Source organism: Mus caroli, unplaced genomic scaffold, assembly GCF_978045245.1.
Source record: "Mus caroli unplaced genomic scaffold, Mus_caroli_1 scaffold_13, whole genome shotgun sequence".
Lineage (NCBI taxonomy): Eukaryota > Metazoa > Chordata > Mammalia > Rodentia > Muridae > Mus > Mus caroli.
This window is the reverse complement of record NW_028227268.1, coordinates 34,234,714-34,256,324: the sequence shown is the minus strand read 5'-3', so window position 1 is coordinate 34,256,324 and position 21,611 is coordinate 34,234,714. Positions and strand designations below refer to the sequence as shown.

Here is a 21,611-nt window from a genome sequence, read left to right as displayed (position 1 = left end):
TTCTCGCTGCTCAGTTCTTTTAATTAAAAGATGGTTCCAAGCAACAACGAGTAGGGGTCCATTTATTATTTATCAAGCATTTGCCTTCCAGCAGTTAGTGAAAGGTCACTGGCTTCAGCGGATGCTTTGTTTTTGGTGAGCAGCTTAGATGAAAAAAAGATAGACCGTCAATCTCGGCTCCCTCCTGTTTGCTCACTTGCAGGACACTGTTTAATAGTCATTGTGGCATTTAGGATTGCAGGCCTCGGAATCACGCAGAAAAGTGCATGTGCCTCCCTTGCCAGAACACTTCTCCAAAAGTAAACATCAGGTCGTGATTATGGTTAATAATGAGATATTGATTGTCTGAAAATGTCACTGCCCGGGAGCAGTCGGCTGCAGCACCACTAGGTGGCGCTGCGCTCTCGTGCTGTTCAACTAGAAACAACGTTTTATTTCCTTGCCTCCGGGTCCCTTGTCTTTCAAGGTTGGCAAGTGTCCTTGTGAAATAACGTTCTGACTGAGATTTAGGAAGCTGAGGTCCTGGGGTGCTATTGGGATGGAGTAGAGATTGGAAGGAACGGGCCATGGGACAAATGACAGCGGCCTGCGGGTGTATGTGTATAGATAGGAGATGGGGGTGTGCAGCTCCTTGTACTATAATAGGAGCCGGAGAGGAGAGAGCTAACTCTGGTGGACCCCTGGAGACTCTGCCCAGAGCACTGCTTCCTAACCTTCTTCACTCAATGACACATCTGCAAATTTCATGTAGAGGGAGAGGGAGGGAGGATGTAGGTAGGGAGGCAGTGAGGAACAGAAAGTCTTACCTGTGCTATCTTGTGCAGTGAAGGGAGTCAGTGACCCAGGAACCTCATCTCCCTCACCTGTAAGAAAGCACCCATAGCTCCACCTCATCGAGTTGTGGATGAGCCAGTAGCCGAAGCTGAGTTCTTGGCAGGAATCTCGGCCCTCGGTGCCTAGGTCCGATGGGGAGGAATGCACATTAGACTAAGGCAGACAGGAAACATCATGAAATCTCACCATTTGTCTAAGTACTTGCTCTCTCCATCCTCGGCCTCCAAAGTTACCACCTCTTTTGTTTGGTGTTTTGATTTTTTAAGACAAGGGTCTCAGATAGGCAGTGGTGGTGCACAACTTTAATCCCAGCACTAGGGGAGGTAAAGGCAGGCAGATCTCTAGGACAGACAGGGCTATACAGAAAAAAACCTCTGTTATTAAAAACCAAAAAATCCCCACAAAGACAAGGGTCTCACTATATAGCCCTAGCTCCTATACTCGGCTGTTACTATCTCTTTCCAGCACCGTATGCACCAATAAATAAATATACTTTTTTCCCCTTGTTTTTCAAGGTAGGGTGTCTCTGTTTAGAACTTACTCAGTAGAACAGGCTGGCCTTGAACTCATAGAGATTCTTCTGCCTCTGCTTCCTGAGTGGTGGGATTAAGGTGTGTGGCACCACTGCCCAACATTTATGTACTTTTTGTTTTGTTTTGGTTTGGTTGGGGTTTTTTTGTTTGTTTGTTTTTGGTTTTTTTTTTTTTTTTTGGTTTTTTTGAGACAGGGTTTCTCTGTATAGCCCTGGCTGTCCTGGAACTCACTATGTAGACCAAGTTGGCCTCGAACTCAGAAATCCTCCTTCCTCTGCCTCCCGAATGCTGGGATTTAAAGGCGTGAGCCACCACTGCCCGGCATTTTTGTTTTTTATGTACATTTTCAAGTGAAGAATACCAAAAATGTACTAGCAGGTTCTCTGCTCCTAGAATTTACCCAGTGATTGTAGCCTTCATTAAGCAAACAAACAACAAACTTGTTTTTATTTAGTTACTTCTGATGGAGCAGGGAGAAGACAGAGAGGGAGAGAGAATGAACAGTAGATCAGGCCAGGTTGGCTTTGAGCTCCCTATGTAGCTGAGTTCAAGGTATCTCCTGCTTCCACCTTCCAAGTGCTGGGATTACAGGCGTGTACTGCTGTGCCTGGCTTGCATCCGTGTCGATGGCTCTCTTATATTTTCTGTTAGCCCTCGACATTCTGCTCCTACTTTTGCTGTGTACACTCAGGAGAGGTGACGGTAGAAGGCTCTGCCTTTCTTCTGTTGTACAATCAGAACATCGGGGCTCATATCTGGACACTCATGGCTTCATGCACATCCCTTAGCCACTTTGAGCCACTAGAGATCCTCCTGCCTCCTCCTCCCTGGCGATGGATGATAAGCATGAGCCACCATGCCCAGTTTGTCACTTGGTCATGTGGATGATCAAACTCAGAGCCTCATGCTGTGTCACCAGCAGTTTCCTGACTGAGCCGTCCCTCCCGGGCCCGTGACTGTAACTAAGGACACTCCTGTTGGGTGGCCCAGGCTACAGTTTTCACAGTGCCAGGTGGTGGTGGTGGATCCTTGGCGTGGACTACAGAGTTGATGATGCTCAGGGCTTAGGGGCAGGGCATGCAGTGGCCTTGACCTCCTGTCTGGTAAGCACCTAGAGTGTTTAGACACGACAGGTTTAGGTTAACCATACTGAGAGGAGGGGTCTTCCTGTCCTCATGTTTTTTTCAAGTTTTAAAGGTCCGTTGGCATGGAAGACCTCCTGCCTGTATAAACACTGGCTTAGGAAGGGAGAGCCCAGTGCCTCTGACACCAGCCATGCCAGGACACGGAGTGGGCCGCTGCCCGTCACTTCCTCCCTTGGCCACCACAGACTTATTGAGCAATATATTATGAGTGTGCCTCACTCTGATGATGTGTTATGGATAAATCATTAAGGAGGCAGCTCACCGCAGTGATGTATTGGTGTAATAGATCATCAGACTGAAGTCTTCTCCCGACATACGGGCTGGCTCAAAGGGTGGTGTCACTCAGGGAAGAATTAACCCAGCAGCAGAGCTGGCTTAATTACAGGATAAAAGGCTCGTGAATGATAGGCTGAAGTCTACCGCGCCAGCATTTTGATTCTTGATGTAAAAATATAATTGGGCTTCCTGAGAGAACTTCTGATTATTTTCAAACAGCCTTCTGCTTTGTCGCAAAAGCACAACTCGCCATTTGTCCGCAGGGGTGCTTTCTGTTGGAGGTAAGGGGATTTGGTGTGTATGAGTGTTGTCTTTGGGCCCTTGCCATATCTGAATTACGTCCTTTCTATTTGTAGGCCACAGAATGAGTTACGGGAGATAAAAATTCAGGCGGCCAACCTTCCAGACCTTCAAAGTACTGACCACTGGGGTTGAATAGAGCATCCAGATCAAATCTACGTGAGGCAGTGAATCTCAAGTAGTCAACTCTACCTGTGAGCACATATCTGAGGACATCAGTGTCTTCAGGTACTGTCATGGGACAATTCCAGGTACCTAATATTATGCTGAAAGCTTTCCAGATACTGTGGCATCTAATTTAATTGGCACCACATTGGGAGACAGGCAGAAACCTACTGTTGTTCTCAGTTATGAGATAAAATCAGCCCAGAGCTGGCCTTCTGGCCAAAGTCACAGTGCTGCCCAGTGCTGAAGCCCGAGGACTGCAGGTGACTATCAGCCACCCCCTCCCCACCTGAGGCTCTGCTTTCTCTGAGGACCCTAAAACAGCAGTGCTGTGACCCACAGACCTCAGCAAGCACCCCGAAGATGGGTTTCAGCTGAGCATGTAGCTCAGTTGGTAGAGTGCTTGTCAAACATGTTCCAAGGCTGGGTTCTATTCCCAGCATGGTGTAAACCAGGAGCTCACTTCTGCTGTCAGGAGGTAGAAACGGGAGGACCAGCAGTTTGGGTAGTCCTTGGCTATGTGGAGAGTTTCAGGGGCAGGTTAAGCTACACAGGAACCTGTCTCACAACAACAACAACAACAACAACAACAACAACAACAACAATCATTGAAAAAGTGATGCTTTTTAGAAACAGTCTCTCACTATGTAGACTAGGCTGGCCTTGAACTTACAGAGCTCCTTTTAATCACAGAAAGCTGGGATTAAAGACACCATCCAGCTCTCCAAGAAAGAAATAAGAGTAAGGACAGCCTGGGACCTTTCTTTTCTTTTCAGACACGTTGGTCAAACTGTAGTTACTGCTGAGTACCTACTAAGGCTCCCAGTTTTAGCTCGGTGGTTGACAGTTTGAATCATAGTTAAGAACTATGTTTGTTTGTTTGTTTGTTTGGTTTTGGTTTTTCGAGACAGGGTTTCTCTGTGTAGTCCTGGCTGTCCTGGCACTCACTTTGTAGACCAGGCTGGCCTCGAACTCAGAAATCTGCCTGCCTCTGCCTCCCGAGTGCTGGGATTAAAGGCGTGTGCCACCTATTTTAGAACTCTTTGAAAGCTAAGTTATTATTTATTTAAATATTTGCTTTATGATTTACTTATGTGTAGGTTCATGTGGGTGTTCACGGACTAGAAAAGGGCATTCATCCCCTGGAGCTGTAGTTATAGGCAAATTCCCATGGTCTGTAAGGGCAACAAGAGCTTTTATCTGCGGATCCCTCTCTCTAGCCCTATTTACTTACTTCTGAGCTGAGGTCTCATGTAGCTCAGGTGGTCCTTGAAGTCACTATGTAGCGGAGGTTGACCTTGAACTCATGACAATCCTGCCTCTATCTTCCAGGTACTAAGACTATAGGCTTGGTCTGCTATACACAACTTTAATTTTATTTTTTAGAAAGGGTACTTGCATTATGGCCAGGGCTATTCTGAAATTCCCTACAAGCTACAGCCCATGCTGACCTCAAATTCATATTGATCCTCCTGCCTCAGTCCCAACAGTGCTGGGGTTACAGGCATGGACCACATCACTCTTCAAGGACACAGACTACACTGGAGGAGGAAGGCTGGGGTTCCAACATTTTGTAACCTGGGGGAGACCATTTAGCTCCTGCATGCTTTGCTTTGCTCCTGCAAGAAGGATGGCCCAGCACTGCTGCTGCTCTGAGGGGCTGTAGGAACCAAGAGAGCCTGGATATTAAGAACCTAGCATTAGCTGGCACACCTTTATTACCAGCAGAGAGGTAGAGGCAGGCAGATCTCTGTGAATTTGAGGCCAGCCTGGTCTACATAGAGAGTTCCAGGACAGCCAGGGCTACACAGAGAAACCCTGTCTCGAAACAAACAAACAAAGAGCTTGGCATTTTGGGCCCACCTCAGTTGACAGAGTGCTTGCCCAGCATCCAGAAAATCCTGGCTCTGATTCCTAGCCCTGCATAGGCACGGTAGCACATAACTGTCATCCTAGCCATTAGGATGTGGAGGCAGGAAGATCAGGAGCTCACGGCACACATGAAGCACTTTCATTTGTTTGTTTGTTTGTTTGTTTGTTTAGAGCAGCATGAGGCTTTTAATCACAGACCCCTAGAACTCTCACAAAGCTTGTCATTCAAGTTCTCTCATGATGAGATAGGAGATGGAGAAGGGCAAATTCCTGGAAGTTCTGGAATCCGCTAGCCTGGAGCATGCAAGAGCTAAGCAGAAGGACTGTGCCTTAGATAAGGTGGTAACCTCTACCAAGGCTGTCCTTTGACCTCCACATACTTACAGATCCACATGTATACACGCACTCAGATACATGTGTGTACACGCTCATGCACACAGAGTTTTTAAATTCATTTGTTTATTTTTTAGAGAAGAAGGGCTGTAGAGACGACTCAATGGATGGGGTTCAGTCTCTAGTACCCATGTGGTGGCTCACAACCATCTGGGACTCCAGTTCCAGGAACTTCGACATCCTCTTTCTAGCCTTGGCAGGCAACAGGCACATAAGGGGTTCACAGGCATACGTGCAGGCAAAACACTCATACCAGAAAAATAAAAATATTTTCAAAAGTTTAAGACCTTAACCTTCTGTCAACACTCGAGACATGTCATTGTGACTGTAGCCTCTTGGGACAGCATGATTGCCTCTGGGTGAAGCTGGCACTTGCATTTTGCTTGTTTTCAAAGTTAGGATTAGGCAAAGTGACATCTCTTGTTTGTAGCTGGTCAGAAAGATGGCTTAGTAGACAGAGGCGCTTGCTGCCAAGCTTGGCAACCTGGATTTGATCCTGCAGACCTACGTGGTGGAAGGACGGAACAGACTCTCACAAGTTATCCATTGACTGCTACATGTGTGCCTTGTCATGTGAACTCCCACATATGCGCACACCCCCCCCCACCACAACACCCCCCCACTCAACAAAATGTAATAATTAAGAGACTTGGCTGCGGGAGGAGGGGACTTACTGGCGCTGCTCACTGTGGCACTCACAGGGAGGTTTCTGATAAAGAAGCCGTTTATTCCAGCCCCCAAAGTCAAGGCTATCTCCTTGCGAAGGATAGAAATCCGGGTGTGATAAGATGGATAATCCTGCATCGTAACATTTATTAAAGATATCCAGATTAAAAATTGGGTTGTCTGTCAATCAATCAACCTGTTTTCTCCATTTTTCTGTCATTTGCTAAAAATATTCTTGCACATCACTGAAGTCCCTGTGGACCTCATGAGTGCTAGTAGCCCATCCCCTTCGCTTCGGAAGGACGAGCTTGGATACACTCCCTTGAAGAGGTCCCTGGATTTGCCCTTGTTTACAAAGGCTTTCCTGTATCTGTCTAAAGTTCTCCCCAGTTGTGTGGTTTTGAGGGAGGAAGAAGGGCACATGAATATCACTCTCAGTGAAGGTGGGAGAAGTCGCCTTTTCCTGCTGCTGGGATCTGCAGGGTTAGAAGGGGGCAGGCCAGGAATAACACGTGAGGCTCTACCGTTTGACAGATGGATGGGCAACTGCAGGGGTCCCTCCACCAAGTCAGCATCCTTTGGGCTTTTGAACACAGTGGCCTAAGCTTGGGAGCTGTTGGAAGTTGAGTTCCCTTAGAAACAAGCTCTGAGCTGGAAAGCTACAGACAGGATATGAGGTAGAAGTGATGTCAGGAGATACACTTGGAAGAGGGGTTGGAAAGGTGGGACCCTGCGGAGGAAATGCTGTCTACAGTGTGCTAACCCAGCCAAAACCTGACCCCACAGGGAGCTCTGGAACCTGGATGGCCCTTCCAAGTTGTCTAAGGTAAGACTGCTGGACCTTTGCTTCCCTCCCACCCACACATCAGCTAGCTATTAACTGGCTGCTCCATCCCATAAGAAGAGACATGGTTTAGGTAAAGCAGTTTCAAGTGAGGGATGATGCTTTGATCCATCAGCAGGTCGTATTCCCAACAGTGGAGGTCTAAGTAAGGATGCCTTGGAGAGAGGATAGATGGACACTCTCCATGACAGCACACCCTTCCTGGGGCCCAGACTTTCTTCTTCTCAGAGTGAGTGTGTACCGTCTTTGATGGTACCTCTAAGGGTAATTGGTTTTGTTTCCTGGATTAGTGGGAGAACCACAGCCGCTGATGATTCGTCTGACAGCAAGGCTCCACTGGTATTTATTATAGTTCTTTCTCGATGGCCTGTGCCGGGGTCGTCTTGTCCCAGCTGGCATCTCTGCTAGCCTGAGCGGCTTGTCAGGAAGGATGGCCCACCTCCTCCTTCCTGACAGTCTGGCTGTTTAGTACTAGTTCTCCAATCTTGGATGTTGTTCATTAACACTGGGAATAGGGACAACAAGAAATGGTCCAGATGAGCCATCTGGGAGCCAGGAATGTTCTCGTCTGTCTTCAGTAAAATGTCAGCAGCCTTGGCTCACACATGATGGTCCGTCTATGGGCTTAGCATGGCTTCTTTCCTTCCCCATCAACTTCCTAGAAAGCCCCCTGGTGTTACATGAGTGTGAAATGAAGCCAGGGGCATCCCCGATGTGTGATGTGGCAGTCAGGGTCACTATTCATGTAGTCTCCTTGTGCTGACCCCGACTGCCTTTTGCCCATCTGACAGCCCATTTTGGCTGGGTTAGTCTGCCCATGTGGCTCAGTGGGTCAAACAGAGCTTAGTCCATGATGGGCAGCCCAGCTAACCATCTGTCATGACTCACTCAGAAGCTTCGTTTCTGCTGGTGCCCAGTTGCATTCTGGTAGTGGCTTCTCAGATGGTATGTGGTTCTTCCTGCAGATGGCATGCCTTGGTTTAGAGCCCCAGGCATCTGTAGTGTCCTTGTATTGGGCTCACTGAAGGCTCCACTTGGGACCCTTTTCACAGACAGCTCTAGAATCATGGAACCTCCGTAGTGACACTGTCAGACTGTCATGCTGTCTGAGGCACGGCTGGCTGTGTCACAGCTCCAGCCTGCTGTGGAGTACTTTCCTGTTCTGAGCCCATGCAAAACTGGCAGTGTCCTTGCCAGCGGATTACAGTGGGATGCCAAAGCATCGTCTATGGCGCCAATAGAACTTGCCAAGACCTACCAAGACCACACTTTTATTTATTTTAAAGTACCTTTTAAACTCTGGAATTAAAATATAATTCCATCCACGGAGAAAGAGTAAGAAGAGACTTGGTGGTCTCCTGGCATGGAAGACAAGTGTGAGGGAAATGTAGGTAAGACTTTTCCCTGTTGCCAAACTTCCTGCAACACATTCAGTTTAAGAAGCCCGGCTCTAGGCTGAGAAGGGAGCTTACCTTCAGGCTTGATGACGTGACTTCGATTCCGAGGATCCACACGGTGGAGAGAGCCCACTCCAGTGAGTTCTCCTCTGACATCCACATGCACACAAATAATGTCATTTTCCCAAAGAAACTGGACCCTGAGGAACTATCACAAGTTCTCAAGTCCAGGATCCTCAATCGCCATCGCCGGCAGAGAAGCACAATATTAAGCTGTCTGTCATCCTAGCATCTGGGAAGCTGAGGCAGGAAGATCCTGAGTGCAAGGCCAGACCTTAAGAGGCTTCACTCCTGAGCAGAGGGGGGTCAGCATTAGCTGAGGTGCCATTGGACTCTCAGAAGAGAGAGGCAACCGTTATTGGCTCGCTGGGGTGGGTTAACAAGCAGTTTCCTCTGAAGGACTTCGGGTGCTCAAGGAGCACAGGGAGGGGTGGGAGCTACAGCATTTGGGCTGCTGCAGCTGCCCAGGGGTGCAAAGCAGCAACAGCTCCAGCTAAAGCTGGTCCAAGCCTGCCTGATCTAGGTCAAGGCAGCAAGGGGGAAGACCAAATGCCACATCTGTCCTGCCGTGGTCACCTAGTGAACATCTGTGGCCCCAAATGACACTAAAGGGGGGTATTTGTGTCTTGATGTGTTGTGTGTTTGTTGATTGGTTGGTTACTGTTGCTAAAATCTCAAGCATTTCTGTCAAGCTGCCACTTACTTACACTGAGATGGCCTCAACCGGTGGTTATTTCCTGAAAGATTTTATGTTATGGAAATTAAGCTAAAGGAAGGCATCTGAGCTATAGGAACTGCATTTTTACAGCATCAAAGATACACTATTATGGCCCCTCTGGACAGTGGGGATGAGGTGAGGAGTCTGGAAGTGGCAGGCATCACTGCAAAGATGAATAGCTTACAAAATGAATACCATATACACTATCTTGGGAGAATAGGAGGTGCTTGGAAGGCCGGAGAAACAGCTCTTGGCCACTAGGAATCGGAGCTGGAGACAAATACGAATTCAAACTGGGAGTTGAGCAGACAGCAGGCTGAGGAGGATGAACTGGGGTACTGGGCTGGCGTCTCCCCTACAGCTAGCTGCTCCCCGAGAACAGTTCTGACCCCAGTGTGGTCCTGTACTAGGGTGTTGGCATCCACAAAAGCCATCTTCTTCCCTTTTTTTTTTCTGAGACAGGGTCTCAGGATACATACCTGTCTAGCCTTGGAACAATCTCTGTAGACCAGTTGAACTCAAACTCACAGAGATCCGCCAGCCACCCGCCTCTGGAGTGCTGGGATTAGAGGTGTGCCCTATCATGCCCAGTTCACCCAAACAATCTCAACCCATCCATCCACTCAGAGTTAATGCTTACAATTCAGGCTCTCCTAACCATCCAGATGCAACTTTTATTGTTCGTTTTATCAAAAACATGACTTGTTAGGCAAGGGCCAGCCTCTGAGCTATATTCGCCATCCTCAGTTTTTATTACTTATTGATCTTGTAACAAGGTCTCACCAGGTAGCCTGAGCTGACTGAACTCAGAGGGATCTACATACTTCCATATATGTCTCCCGAGTTCTGGGACAAGGCTTTGTGGCACCACACCCGGCCCCTATCTATCTATCTATCTATCTATCTATCTATCTATCTATCCATCTATCTACCTATCTATCATCTATCTATCCATCTATCTACCTATCTATCATCTATCTATCTATCTATCTATCTATCTATCTATCCATCTATCTACCTATCTATCATCTATCTATCCATCTATCTACCTATCTATCATCTATCTATCTATCTATCTATCTATCTATCTATCCATCCATCTATCTACCTATCTATCATCTATCTATCTATCTATCTATCTATCTATCTATCTATCTATCTTGCTATAGATGAGTCTTGCTATGTAGCCTAAGCTAGCCTCAGACTCAGTCTTCTTGGCCTAGAGTCCCAAGTGTTGGGATGGCACTGTGTACCATCACGCCCAGTCCCAAGTTTTTAAGTTTGAAGGTTTAAATTTTTCTGATTTTTATTTATTTTTCTAATCTTACAACCTCATTAATAAAAACCATTTAGAAGGTAAATGTATGAGAACTGCCAGAAAAACCTTGAACTATAAAGATGTGATATTATTTGCTATCTACTGTGTGTATTACAGCCAAAGCTGGACACCTAAAATGTCAGTGTTCAGGCAGCAGAGTCACTGTAAATCTAAGACCAGCTTGAATTACTGGGCCATCAGGAGACACTGTCTCAAAAACAAAGCAACTAGCATGTAGTAAGTCACCAAACATCCTGATTCAGGTATAGAAGTAGGCAGTTAGGCCAGGGAGTACAGAAGACCGTCTAGAGAAACAGCCTCGGGTGGATGGATGTTAAGTATATGACTGTATGACAGAATAATGTTGCACATTAGTGAGGTAAGGGTGGGTTATTGGGTAAGGACTGCTGGGACTCCGCTGGGGATTTCAGGGAAGGTTTAAGCTTGGCTTTCCAGCTAGTACCATAATTCAACAAATTACAAGTGGATTAAAGATGTAAAAATATAATTACACATTTGGAATACAAATAAATAAAATAATTGAATAAAAATGCTAAAATAAAAGAAAACAAAATTGCAACTACAGAAGTACTAGCCATGGTTTGTTGGTATTTTCCACATTACAGAGTTTTTGTCGTTGTTGTTCACTTGTTATTTATATAACCTGCTCTCCAGAACTGTCAGTCTACGGTCTTCTGGGTCTCATGTCAAGCTTTTTTGTAACTCGGAGTTAGAAAGACGGCTCAGTGGCTAAGAACACCAGCTGCTCACTGGTTAAGAATGCGGGCTTTTGATTCTCAGCACACACATGACCGTTCACAATTGTCTGTAACTCAAGTTTCAGGGGGTTCTGATGTCCTCTTCTGGCTGCCACGGGCACTGCACGTGGCGCACAGACATCCATGCAGGCAAACACCCAAACACACAAAAAGGTGGATAACACGCAATGCTGGCAGGGGAAGATACCCAGAGGTCTGCCGTGAGTATGTCGTAAAGAGATGGGAGAGAAAGAGAAGCGGAAGGGTTTGAGTGTTTTGAAGAGAGGTGGAACTGGAGACTCCAGTGTGGAGAGGAACAGCCTGATGTGAGTACCCGCCCCTTCCACCTGAGGCCACGGTGAAGTCCCAGCCCATGAGGGCCATGTCTGGGTCCATGGCCATGCACAAGCGGAGCTCTGTTGATGTCTGTGGCATCCCTGGTCAGGGCTGAGGCCTGAGATGATGTTGCTGTCCAAGGGCTGTGCAGAGCTTGGTCCCTCTCACTGGCTGTGGCATTCTGGAGAGCTGCCCCCACCCCTGGGAGAGTGGCCCCTGCTTCTTCCCTGGGCAGCACAGTAGAGCTGGCCCTGATGGCATGAGCGTGGGACAGCTGGCCCTGCCACTCATCTGCTGTGCAGTGGCTCAGGCACAGGAGAGAGGCCACACTCTCCTCCTTGGTCACTTGCGGCAGGCAGAAGAGCTGGTCCCTGAGTCATGTGAGCTGGACAGCTGTTCCCAACCCCTCACCAGATGTAGTGCTTGGGAGAACAGGCTCCCTGCCCTTCCCCTTGACTGGACAGCAGAGCAGGGGGTGACTCTGGTGGCCTGGGTGCACGTGAGCTGGCCCCCGAGGGTATGAAAGCCAGAGAGCTGGCCCTGCTCCTTGCCAGATGCTGGCATTGGGTGAGCTGGCTGGGGCAGTGCTAGGGAGCTTGCCCTGGGGATGTGGATTGGGGAAGAGTTGGCAGTCTGGTCGACTCAGCTACCACTCAGCCCAGATCCAGGCTTTGAGGTGGCTCACCCCAACATCCACCATGTATGAACTGCTAGAGCTTGTCAAGGGACCAGTCCTGCAGATCTAAAGCTGCAGGATCTCCATGACACAGGGCAACAACAGGATATCTGAGAGGAGTCCTGGGGAGAATCCCAGTATTGATGGTGTAGCAGAAGCCAGAGGCCTTGAACCAGACCAGTGACTCATTGTAATGAACATTTGCAAGTAAAAATGTGTGGACAAAAGGGTAGACTGTGGGACACACTGCAGCTTCCACCATGAGATATATATATTTTATCTTTGCTTTGTCTTGTTATTTTCTCTTCGTGCGGAGGTCGCAAGGATGGTGGGTAGATGGGAAGGGATGGGGAGATGAGCGGATTGGGGTGCATGAGTGTGGTACCCACAAAAAATCAATACAAAGCTCAGATAAAAGGGTGAACAGCTATCGTGTGCACAGAGCTGCTACGATCTAGTAGGAGAAGAGAAAAGCACTAATGATTGCGTCCCGGAAGTGTAAGGCACAGAAGAAATGGAACTGGGCCGTGGCGGCACACGCCTTCAATCCCAGCAGATGAATCAGAGGAACCAGAGGCAGCTGAATCTTTGAGTTCGAGGCCAGCCTGGTCTACAGAAGTGAGTTCCAGAACAGCCAGGGCTTCACAGAGAAACCCTGTCTTGAAAAAACAAACTCCAAAATGCGCGCGCGCGCGCGCATGTGTGTGTGTGTGTGTATGTGTGTGTGTATGCATGAGTGTTTTACCTACAAGAATATGTGTGCACCACATGTATACCTGGTATCTTGGGAGGCCAGGAGAAGGCATTCGATCCCCTGGGACTGGAATGACAGAAGTCATGAACTGCTGTGTAGGTGCTGGAAACAGAACCCAGGTTCTCTCTGCTAGAGCGCCAACTTCCTGAGCCACCTCTCCAGTCTCCTCCTTTCTGCATTTTTAAAATCTTAAATATAATTAGGTCCTTTCTCCCTCCATTCTTCTCCCTCCTACCCTTCCACATCTGACCAATCTCGGCCAATCCATGGCCTCCTCTTCTTTAGCTAATGATGTTAAATATAAATGAGTAAACGCATAGCTATAACCCACTGGATCTATACAGTGTTGTCTGCATGTATATGTTCCTAGAGCTGATCGCTGGGTATTAGATAATTGATCCCAGGGTTCATTCCTGGGGAAAACTATTTCTCCTTTTCTCAAAGTTGTTAATTGCTTGTAGCATCTAGGGGTATGGCCCCGTGAGAGTTCCCCCATCTACCCATGGGCTGTCAACTGTTGTTGGAATCCTTTAGACCATGTTTAGGCAGCCATGTTGCTGAGATTTCACGGACATAGCTTTTCTGACATAGCTAGAAGGCACAGTCTCACAGCAGACGTCCTGAGTCTATAGCTCTTACATCCTTTTCGACTCCTCTTCTGAGATATCCCCTGAGCCTTGGATGCAGGATCTGTGCTGGTGTAAATGTCAATCATGCTGGCCATGTTTGCATAAGTCTAGGGCATTCTCAAAGAAAAATGACTCTCCCTTGCCCAACAGCAGTCAGCAACCAATAAATAGGTCCTCTGTGTCGGGTGTGGCCTTGCGAGCCCCTTCTAGATCCAGGCTGGAATGTAACTGGTTTGACCTTGTGCTGCTGTGAGTTCACGTGAACAACAGCCAGGCTTCTCAGCATCTCTCCCTCCCTCCAGGTCTTACATTCTTCCCACCCCTTCTTCCTTGCTTCCCAAGCTTGGTGGAGGTAGAGTGACTTAAAAAAAAAAACAACAACAAGGTGTGAGAACAAACACCCATAGAACAACTAGATGGAGGGCTTTGGGACTCTACAGTGTAGGCCCAGTTACTTCAGAGGCTGTTGGCAACAGCTTTCTCCCATGCCTCCCAAGCTCTGTAGGCAAGACCAGACACAGCCAGGAAACATTGTTTTTGCCCACAGACTCCCCACACTTCCTCACTACCTTGCAGATCAGCCCCCCAGGGTGTTCCCCTGGGCCAGCCTTCACTAGGGCCCATCTCCTCTCACCACAGGCCTCTCCACAAACCCACTCAGATATGCACTAATGCCATTATCTTCCCGAAATTAAAATCAAGCCTCAACCTATAATGTTTCACGGAGAGGGAATTGGGGTTATATATTCCTGCGTTGAGCCGTATTCTATTTCAGTCATAGCATTTAATTATGATTGGTATGTTAGTGCCCACCGGAGCATAACAAATTGTCATTATGTTATTCTGCTGAGTCTAATTTAATTGGCAAGTTGTCACAAAAGCAATTATCCATCATTTATTTTGTTGCCACAACCACATCTCGAAGAGCACCTGCTGTCTGCAAGGAGAGATGCACCACAGTCTCTCAGCCCTGGATCCAGGCCACTTATCTGACACAAAGACATCGCTTCCCCTCTGATTTAAAAATATGTTCTTCATTTCCTGCTGCGGTCTCATGCATCCTCTGGGGTGGGGGTGGGAGGAAGCCTCAAAGTGCCAAAGGAAATTCACGGGCTGTGAAGTCGCCTGAGGCCTCACAGGGAGGCAGGAGGCCTGTGGGACGCTGTGGGACGCTGTCAGGGTGTGTGTGGAGGGCAGGGAAAGGGAGCTGTCCGGGGTCTGACTGGCTCTGTTTAGGCAGCCACTTGAGGGGTGATTTATAATATTGGCTCTTCTGTCTTCCTTTGACACACCCCGTACTCACTCCCTGGGGAACGGGGACTGTTTTGGGCATTTCCCAGAGGGAAAACTTGAACCCCTAGAACCAAAGGTCCCAACTCACAAGGGAAGTTTGAGGTTAGTAGCAAGAACTGGTAAAGATTTCTGAATTCCAGAATTCTCCTGATCGGATGCTCACTAGCAGAGCCTGGTGGTTAACAGACATGCCCGAGTCCCAGACTGTTCAGGGGCGGTCTTCTGTCCACAGAGCTCAGTTTCATCAGCCCTATTTTATCATGTCAAGCTGAGGCAGAGTAGAAACCAAAGGAAGGAAGGGAGGAAAGGAGGAAGGAAGGAAGGAAGGGAGGAAGGAAGGAAGGAAGGAAGGAAGGAAGGAAGGAAGGAAGGAAGGAAGGAAAGAAAGAAAGAAGAAAGGAAAAAGGCCAGGGGCAGTTCATTAGACGTCATTCATGATAGAGCCTGGCACAGTGATGCCCAGTCTCCCTGAAGCCTTTGCTTCCAGACCTTTTAAGAGCCTGTTACCCCCACTCCCGCAGACCCACCTATCCACTGTTTTGAGCAGTGTCTCCCAACATCTGCACTTCGAGGCTCCTGAGAGACAGACAGGGGAGCCAAGTTGTCACGGGGCTGTTTCGTTTTCCCTGAAACTGAGAAGCCCTCAGGGAGGGTAAAGCCTTGGGTTGGTTTGTTCTCTATAGATTAGAAGCAGGTGGAAAGAAATTAGCCATCTTATCCTCACTTCTGGAATGTTCTTATTAGCCCAGTCAACAAGGGACTCATTAAAAACAAAAGCCCCAAACAAACAAGAAACCCAAACTCCAACTAAAACAGAGAGAAACAAAAAAGAAAGCTAAAACTGCAAAGGGAAGGAAGGAAAAAAAATAAAGTCAGGTCTTTAAATAAACCAGCTTCTCCCTCTGGGTCAGTCACAGCAATTCCCAGGCTAACTATTCAGGAGCACTGGAAAATTACCAGCTTCCTCAACACAGGCAGACTGGACCGTCTCTTGCAATTCTTAAAAAAAAAAAAAAAGCTCTCGATGCAGTCCCTGATAAAATTAACTAGGGGTGTGTCAGGTTGCTAGGGGCGTGTCAGGTTGCTCCCTCTTGCATCAGTATTGTCCCTAAGGAACCTTCCTTGTGACCACGAAGTCCGTCCTGCCCCACCAGCATGGTGACCCGGACCTTTGCTCCTTGAGGGAAGCTGGACGCCTCCCTCAAGTCTGAGGGGTTAGAACTTTAGAGTTTATATGGAGCAGGGACAAGTTCAGGGCTCAGGGACGGGCTGTGCATGAGGCTCTCTGATCCACCCCCTAACCCGCATGGGCCCGAACTCGTCAGAAAGTGAGACACGAGCTTGCATGAATCACAAATGAGCTCACGGGCTCAGACTCTGAAGAATACGATGGCTAAGTGGGTGAAGGACCATAAAAACACCTCGCATCATTCTTGACCCAGGAATCCCACTCGCATAAGCAAATTGCTTGGAACACAGAAGGAAGCCTTGTCCTCTGGCTTTATTTATATAGCGAGAGCAGAGGCTGTGAAGAACAAAGGCCCTTGGAACACCGGGCTGCCAGTACAGGCTAATGCTAGACTTTCTTTTGTTTGTTAGCAGGGCTGTTGAGCCTACGTCATTTCCTAATTTCGTTAAGGAAGCATGGGTCGAGCACTTCCATAGCTAGAATCAGGTTTCATGCGGCTGTGAATACATCTGAGACAGAGACATAGAAGTCCCTCCAAAGTCACTGTCTAACTGCTCCTGTAAATAAGAATCTGGCCTTCAAGACTGGGGAGGTAGCTCAGAGGTAGAGCACTTGCCTACCACGCGTGCAGAACAACCTAGATTCCGACCACCAAGCACCTCAAAAACAAATTACTTCCAACTTTGTGGCTTGAACAACAGTCATGTATTACCGTAATGGCTTTGTAGGTGAGAGGTGAGGAAGGGTTCTCTCTCACTGGGCTAAGATCAGGATGTTGACAGGCCCGCTATACGTTCTAAGGGACAATCAATTTCTTTGTCATTTCAAGCTCTAGCATCCCTTGGCTCGTGGCCTCCCTTTCTTTCCACTTCCAAATCCCGTAAGGGCAAGCCAGACTCTTCTCATGTACACCACTTGGGTCTTCCTCCATAGCCACACTTCCCTCTGACCCTCCCGCACACCTTTTCAGGACCCACGTGCTGGTGACTCTGGGCTCAGCAGCCATCACTTCCTCTTTGCAAACCCAATTCCCCTTTGTCTCGTGATTTTGAGGACTCTCGGGGACACGACCAGGGATGGAGGGGGCTGGAGGTACACCATTCTTCCAACCACATTCCTGACCCAGAGGCTCACAGTGCAGTGAGAAAGATACATAACATTGTTTTTAGAGTGTGTAACTAACAGAGGGTCCTAGGCCGCAGCAGGCTGCATCTGGGAAGCAGACTGCACATCTGTACAGGACGGGGAAGTTTTGTTCTAGAAGCCAGGTGCTGTCAGCTTGGCCTTGCTCCTTGTTCCAGCAGAAAGCCTCTCTGCTCTGGTCATTTTATCTGCTGTTCCATGTCCTGCTCTTCCCCTCTGCTGTCCCTAAGTTATTTTTTTTTCTTTTGTCTTACTTTCTATCCAAATTCCAAGATCCACATTGTCACATCATCTGTGACCGTCCCCTGGATTTTACACACCTAGCCCTGGGCACCCAGAACACTGGATTCTACTTAAGTGCAATCACCCTCCTGTGCTACCGTCTCTGTCTTGGTGTGTTCTTATGTTCTAATCACTATAAGGTCGGGCAGTGTTGGTTATGATCCTGTCACCCCTACAATGTCTATCGTAGTAGTACAAACATTTACACTAATAAGAAATGTGCTGTAAAAATAAAAAGCCTGGTGGTGATGGAGGATGCTTTTAATTCTAGCACTCAGGAGGCAGAGGCAGGCGAATCTCTGTGAGTTTGAGGCCAGCCTGATCTACAAAGTGAGTTCCAGGACAGCCAGGGCAATAAATAAATAAATAAGAATAGAAATAAAAGTAAAAATATGGGGGCTAGAGAGATGGCCCAGGGCTGAGAGTGTTCTCTTGTAGAGGACCCGAGTTGGGTTCCTCACACCCACATCAGGCAAGGAACAACTGCTTGTATCTCCAGCTCTAAAGGAGGCAACGCCGTCTTCTGGCCTTTGTGGGCCCCTCCACCCATACACAGACACACAAACATACTTCAAAATAATAACATAAAATATTATGGGGATGTATGGCACACATAAACGGGTTAAGGGATTAGATCTTGGGCTAGAAACTTCTCTGAAGGAGAGGGAGGTTGGAGAGATGCTGTCTGCTGCCCACGCTGATGCTCAACGGTCTGATCTCCCAGCACAAACCCAATGCTCTTGTCATCTGAGCCTCTGCCCTGTTCCTCTGTGACCCACCTGCCTTTCCCAGCTGGACATCTTTGCCCATTCAGTTGGAAAAAAAAGAATAGTCAAAACTGACATCCACCAGTCACGCTGACAGGGGAGGGACAAAAATGAGCAAGCCTCCCGAAGACAGAGGACTAACAACAATCTGTCTGACAGACAAGGCAGCGTGTCCCTAATATATAAACTGCGAAGAGAAAGCTTTTAAGAAACAGACAGAGACATGGAAAAACATTTTACAGATGACTGAATACGAGTGGCCAATAAGCGCGTGAGAGGCACGCAACCAGGGAAACGGAAAAGAAAACAACAATTAACACTATTCTCACTTATCAGATAGGGAAAAATTAAAGAGAGGAGACAGATAACACCCGGTGTTGAGCAGCCAGCGAGTAAACAGGACTCTTAATACACAGCTAATGCAGATGTGGAATGCTACTATTTCTGGGAAAGCAGTCTCAAGGTGACAACTAATATCAAATCAACACTCTTTAAAAAGCAGATTATGTTTATTCTTAAAATTATGTGTGTGTGTGTTTACTGTGTGAATATGTGCGTGTGCGTATCCATGCCTGTGGAGGCAGATCCCCTGGAGCTGGGGTGGCAGGTGGTTGTGGGTCATTCAATGTGGGTGGATGCTGGGAACCAAACCTGGGTCCTTTCAGGTACAGCAAGTGCCTCTTAGCCACTGAGCCATGACTCCAGGACTGAGACCACATCTTTATCCCCAAAACATGACATTTGTTGATGTACTATAAGAATAATTGACCTCAATATGCAGTTATCATATGTGTAAATATGCACACACAACACTGTTTGTTGAAGAGCTCTTCCCTGCATCAAGACAGGCTGTGTGCATTGTTTAGTGAATGGGGAGTGTTAGCATCTCTGTTAAAGCAACCACTGAAAGCACCAACTTTGAAGGGGGCCTTTGGCACCGGCATTTCTCGGAAGTCATTCAGCTAAGCGTGTAGTCTCTGACATTGCTGGAGCATGCTGTCATGAGGGAATCACAAGTGTCCTCAGACCCCTGCTAGAAAACTGTCACAAGGGTGCACTAACATAAAAGAGAAGAGGCGGTTGGGTGAATTATATAACATATATGCACACACCATAGGCAGCTATGGAGGCACTGAAGTCAGGGTTGTGCTGACCTGGTGGAATCCCCGCAAAAGTGTGGCATGATGTCGTGTAGCAAAAGCAAAAGGCAGGGGACAAAGGCAGTGTGCTACAGCATTTGAGAGGGAGGGACAGACTTATATAGGGGGAGGCTAGGTACTAGTAAGTGACCTCAAAGTAAGATTGAGAAGGCAGACTGAGGCAGAAGGATTGCTGTCTTCAGCTTCAGCTACAAAGTATACGATTCTCTTTCTTTCTCTTTTCTTTTCTCTTTCTCTCTTTCTTCCTCCTTTCTTTCTTTCTTCCTTTCTTTTTAAGACAAAGTTTCTCTGTATAGCTCTGGCTGTCTTAGAACTTGTACTGCAGTCCAGGCTGGCCTCGAACTTGGAGATCCACCTGCCTCTGGTATGTGCCACCATGCCTTGTTTTAGAGTATAATCCTATTTTAACATAATATAATATGTATAACATAACAAAACATAACACAACAACGTTCTAGACGGCTGAAGACTTGGATTGGTGCAATGGGAGATAAAAACTTGAAAAGCCCTGCTTGGGAGTTGGTGAGATGGCTGCTTAGGTGGCCATGCTTGCTGCGTGGGTAGGGGCGTTTGCTGCTGAGACTGACAACCTGCGTTTAAACCCTAGAGTCCACGTTGCTGGAAGGGAAAACTAGCTTCTACGGATTGTTCTCAGTGTTCACGTTCATGCTGGGGTGCACCACACACACTTAAAAAGATATTAAAAAAAAACACCACACAACCAAAAAAAAAAAAAAAAAAAAAAAAAACCAAACCTTTGCTGGACCTGGTGGCATAAAACTTTCATGCCAGCACTCATGTGACAAAGCAGGAAGATGTCTGTGTGTTCCAGGACAGCCTGATCTGCATAGGGAGTTCCATGCCAGCCAGGGCTACATAGTGAGACTCTTGTCTCTAAACAAAAAAAACCAACCAACCAAAACCCCTGTATTGGGCTGGGGAGACAGTTCGGTGTGCAAAACCCTTGATTTGGAATCCCAGTCTCCATGTAAAATCAGACACAGTAGTGCACATCTGTACCCTAGACTGTCTCCACATGTGCACAGTGACACACACACACACACCTTCGCGCGCACACCCACAGAGATTTAAACATGCCGTATTCTTTGACTGGTTATAATGAGCATGTGCTACATCTGCCATTACAAATATTAATAACGTAAGGAGAAAGGATGGGGACAGAGTTCATGCGGTCCTTGTGTTAAAGAGGTGAGGAAGGAGTGAGGCCCTGCCTGCACTCAAGCCTGTTTGTCCCTCAGTTGAGCTAATTAAACAAAAGTGACATGGCTTTCATTTCCTTGGTTAAATGGGTTCAGATCCTGGGATTAAAGACAGAGTCATTTACATATGGAGTGACCCTTCCCTTATTCCCATGGCCTCTCATAATAAATTAATTAGAGTCATTCAGTGGCAGCCCGCCTTCCCGGGGTTGATTTCTCTTTGGTGCACACATTGTCTGAACCCATGTTGTTAGTTAGCCTCTTTGTGCTTGGGTGGTAGGGTGAGCCCAGTCACGTCCAGGGCGTTCAGAAAGCACTCGAGCTCCTTTTCCCAGTCTCCCCAGTGGAAAACATCTGTCTGTTACTGGGAAAGGAGAATACCTAAGGTTCTGTTTTTCAGCTCCGGCTTCTCAACTACACTGGGGAAATCCTTTCTTCTGAGCCCCAGCTACTCTTGAGGTCACAGTCCCACGGTCACCATGGCAACTCCCTTCAGGGTATGACCGAGGGGGCTGAGGAAAAAAGAGTCAGAGACTTACCAGGGGGCCTCAGGAGAAAGCCACTTTCACAAGGAGGGATTTGAAAGTCTCAATTATTGGGTTGGTACTCCGGCTACTGCTGTATGTGGGATATGTTATTTCTGGAAATTTGCTTTAGGTCTTTTTTTTATTATTATTATTGTAAAAATCTCGTAATTTTATTTTAAACGTTTGAGTGGGGCTCTCTGTGTGAAGAACCCCGTTGTGAATTCTTTTGTAAAGTGAATTAAAAACCCTTGAGATTCGTTAAGTGCAAGTGTGGATGTTCAGATTGGAAGTTGTTTTGAAGTTTAGCGTCAGGTTTAGGGGATTAAAAGTTAAAAGACAGTGTAAGAGTGTGGGTG

General features: G+C 47.4%; 1 long non-coding RNA gene across 3 annotated transcripts in view; it reads left to right on the top strand.

The window, feature by feature from the left end:
* Positions 1-21,611, top strand: part of LOC115032551 (uncharacterized) — a 37,174-nt gene that overhangs the window by 821 nt on the left and 14,742 nt on the right. The window contains exons 2-4 of one of the 3 annotated variants that reach the window (XR_015045002.1): positions 3,145-3,339; positions 6,971-7,010; positions 7,994-10,914. This is a non-coding gene — a long non-coding RNA (uncharacterized LOC115032551). Of the gene's footprint in view, positions 1-3,144; positions 3,340-6,970; positions 7,011-7,993; positions 10,915-21,611 lie in introns of those variants that run through there. The other 2 variants (XR_003838197.2, XR_015045001.1) reach the window with 2 other exon arrangements.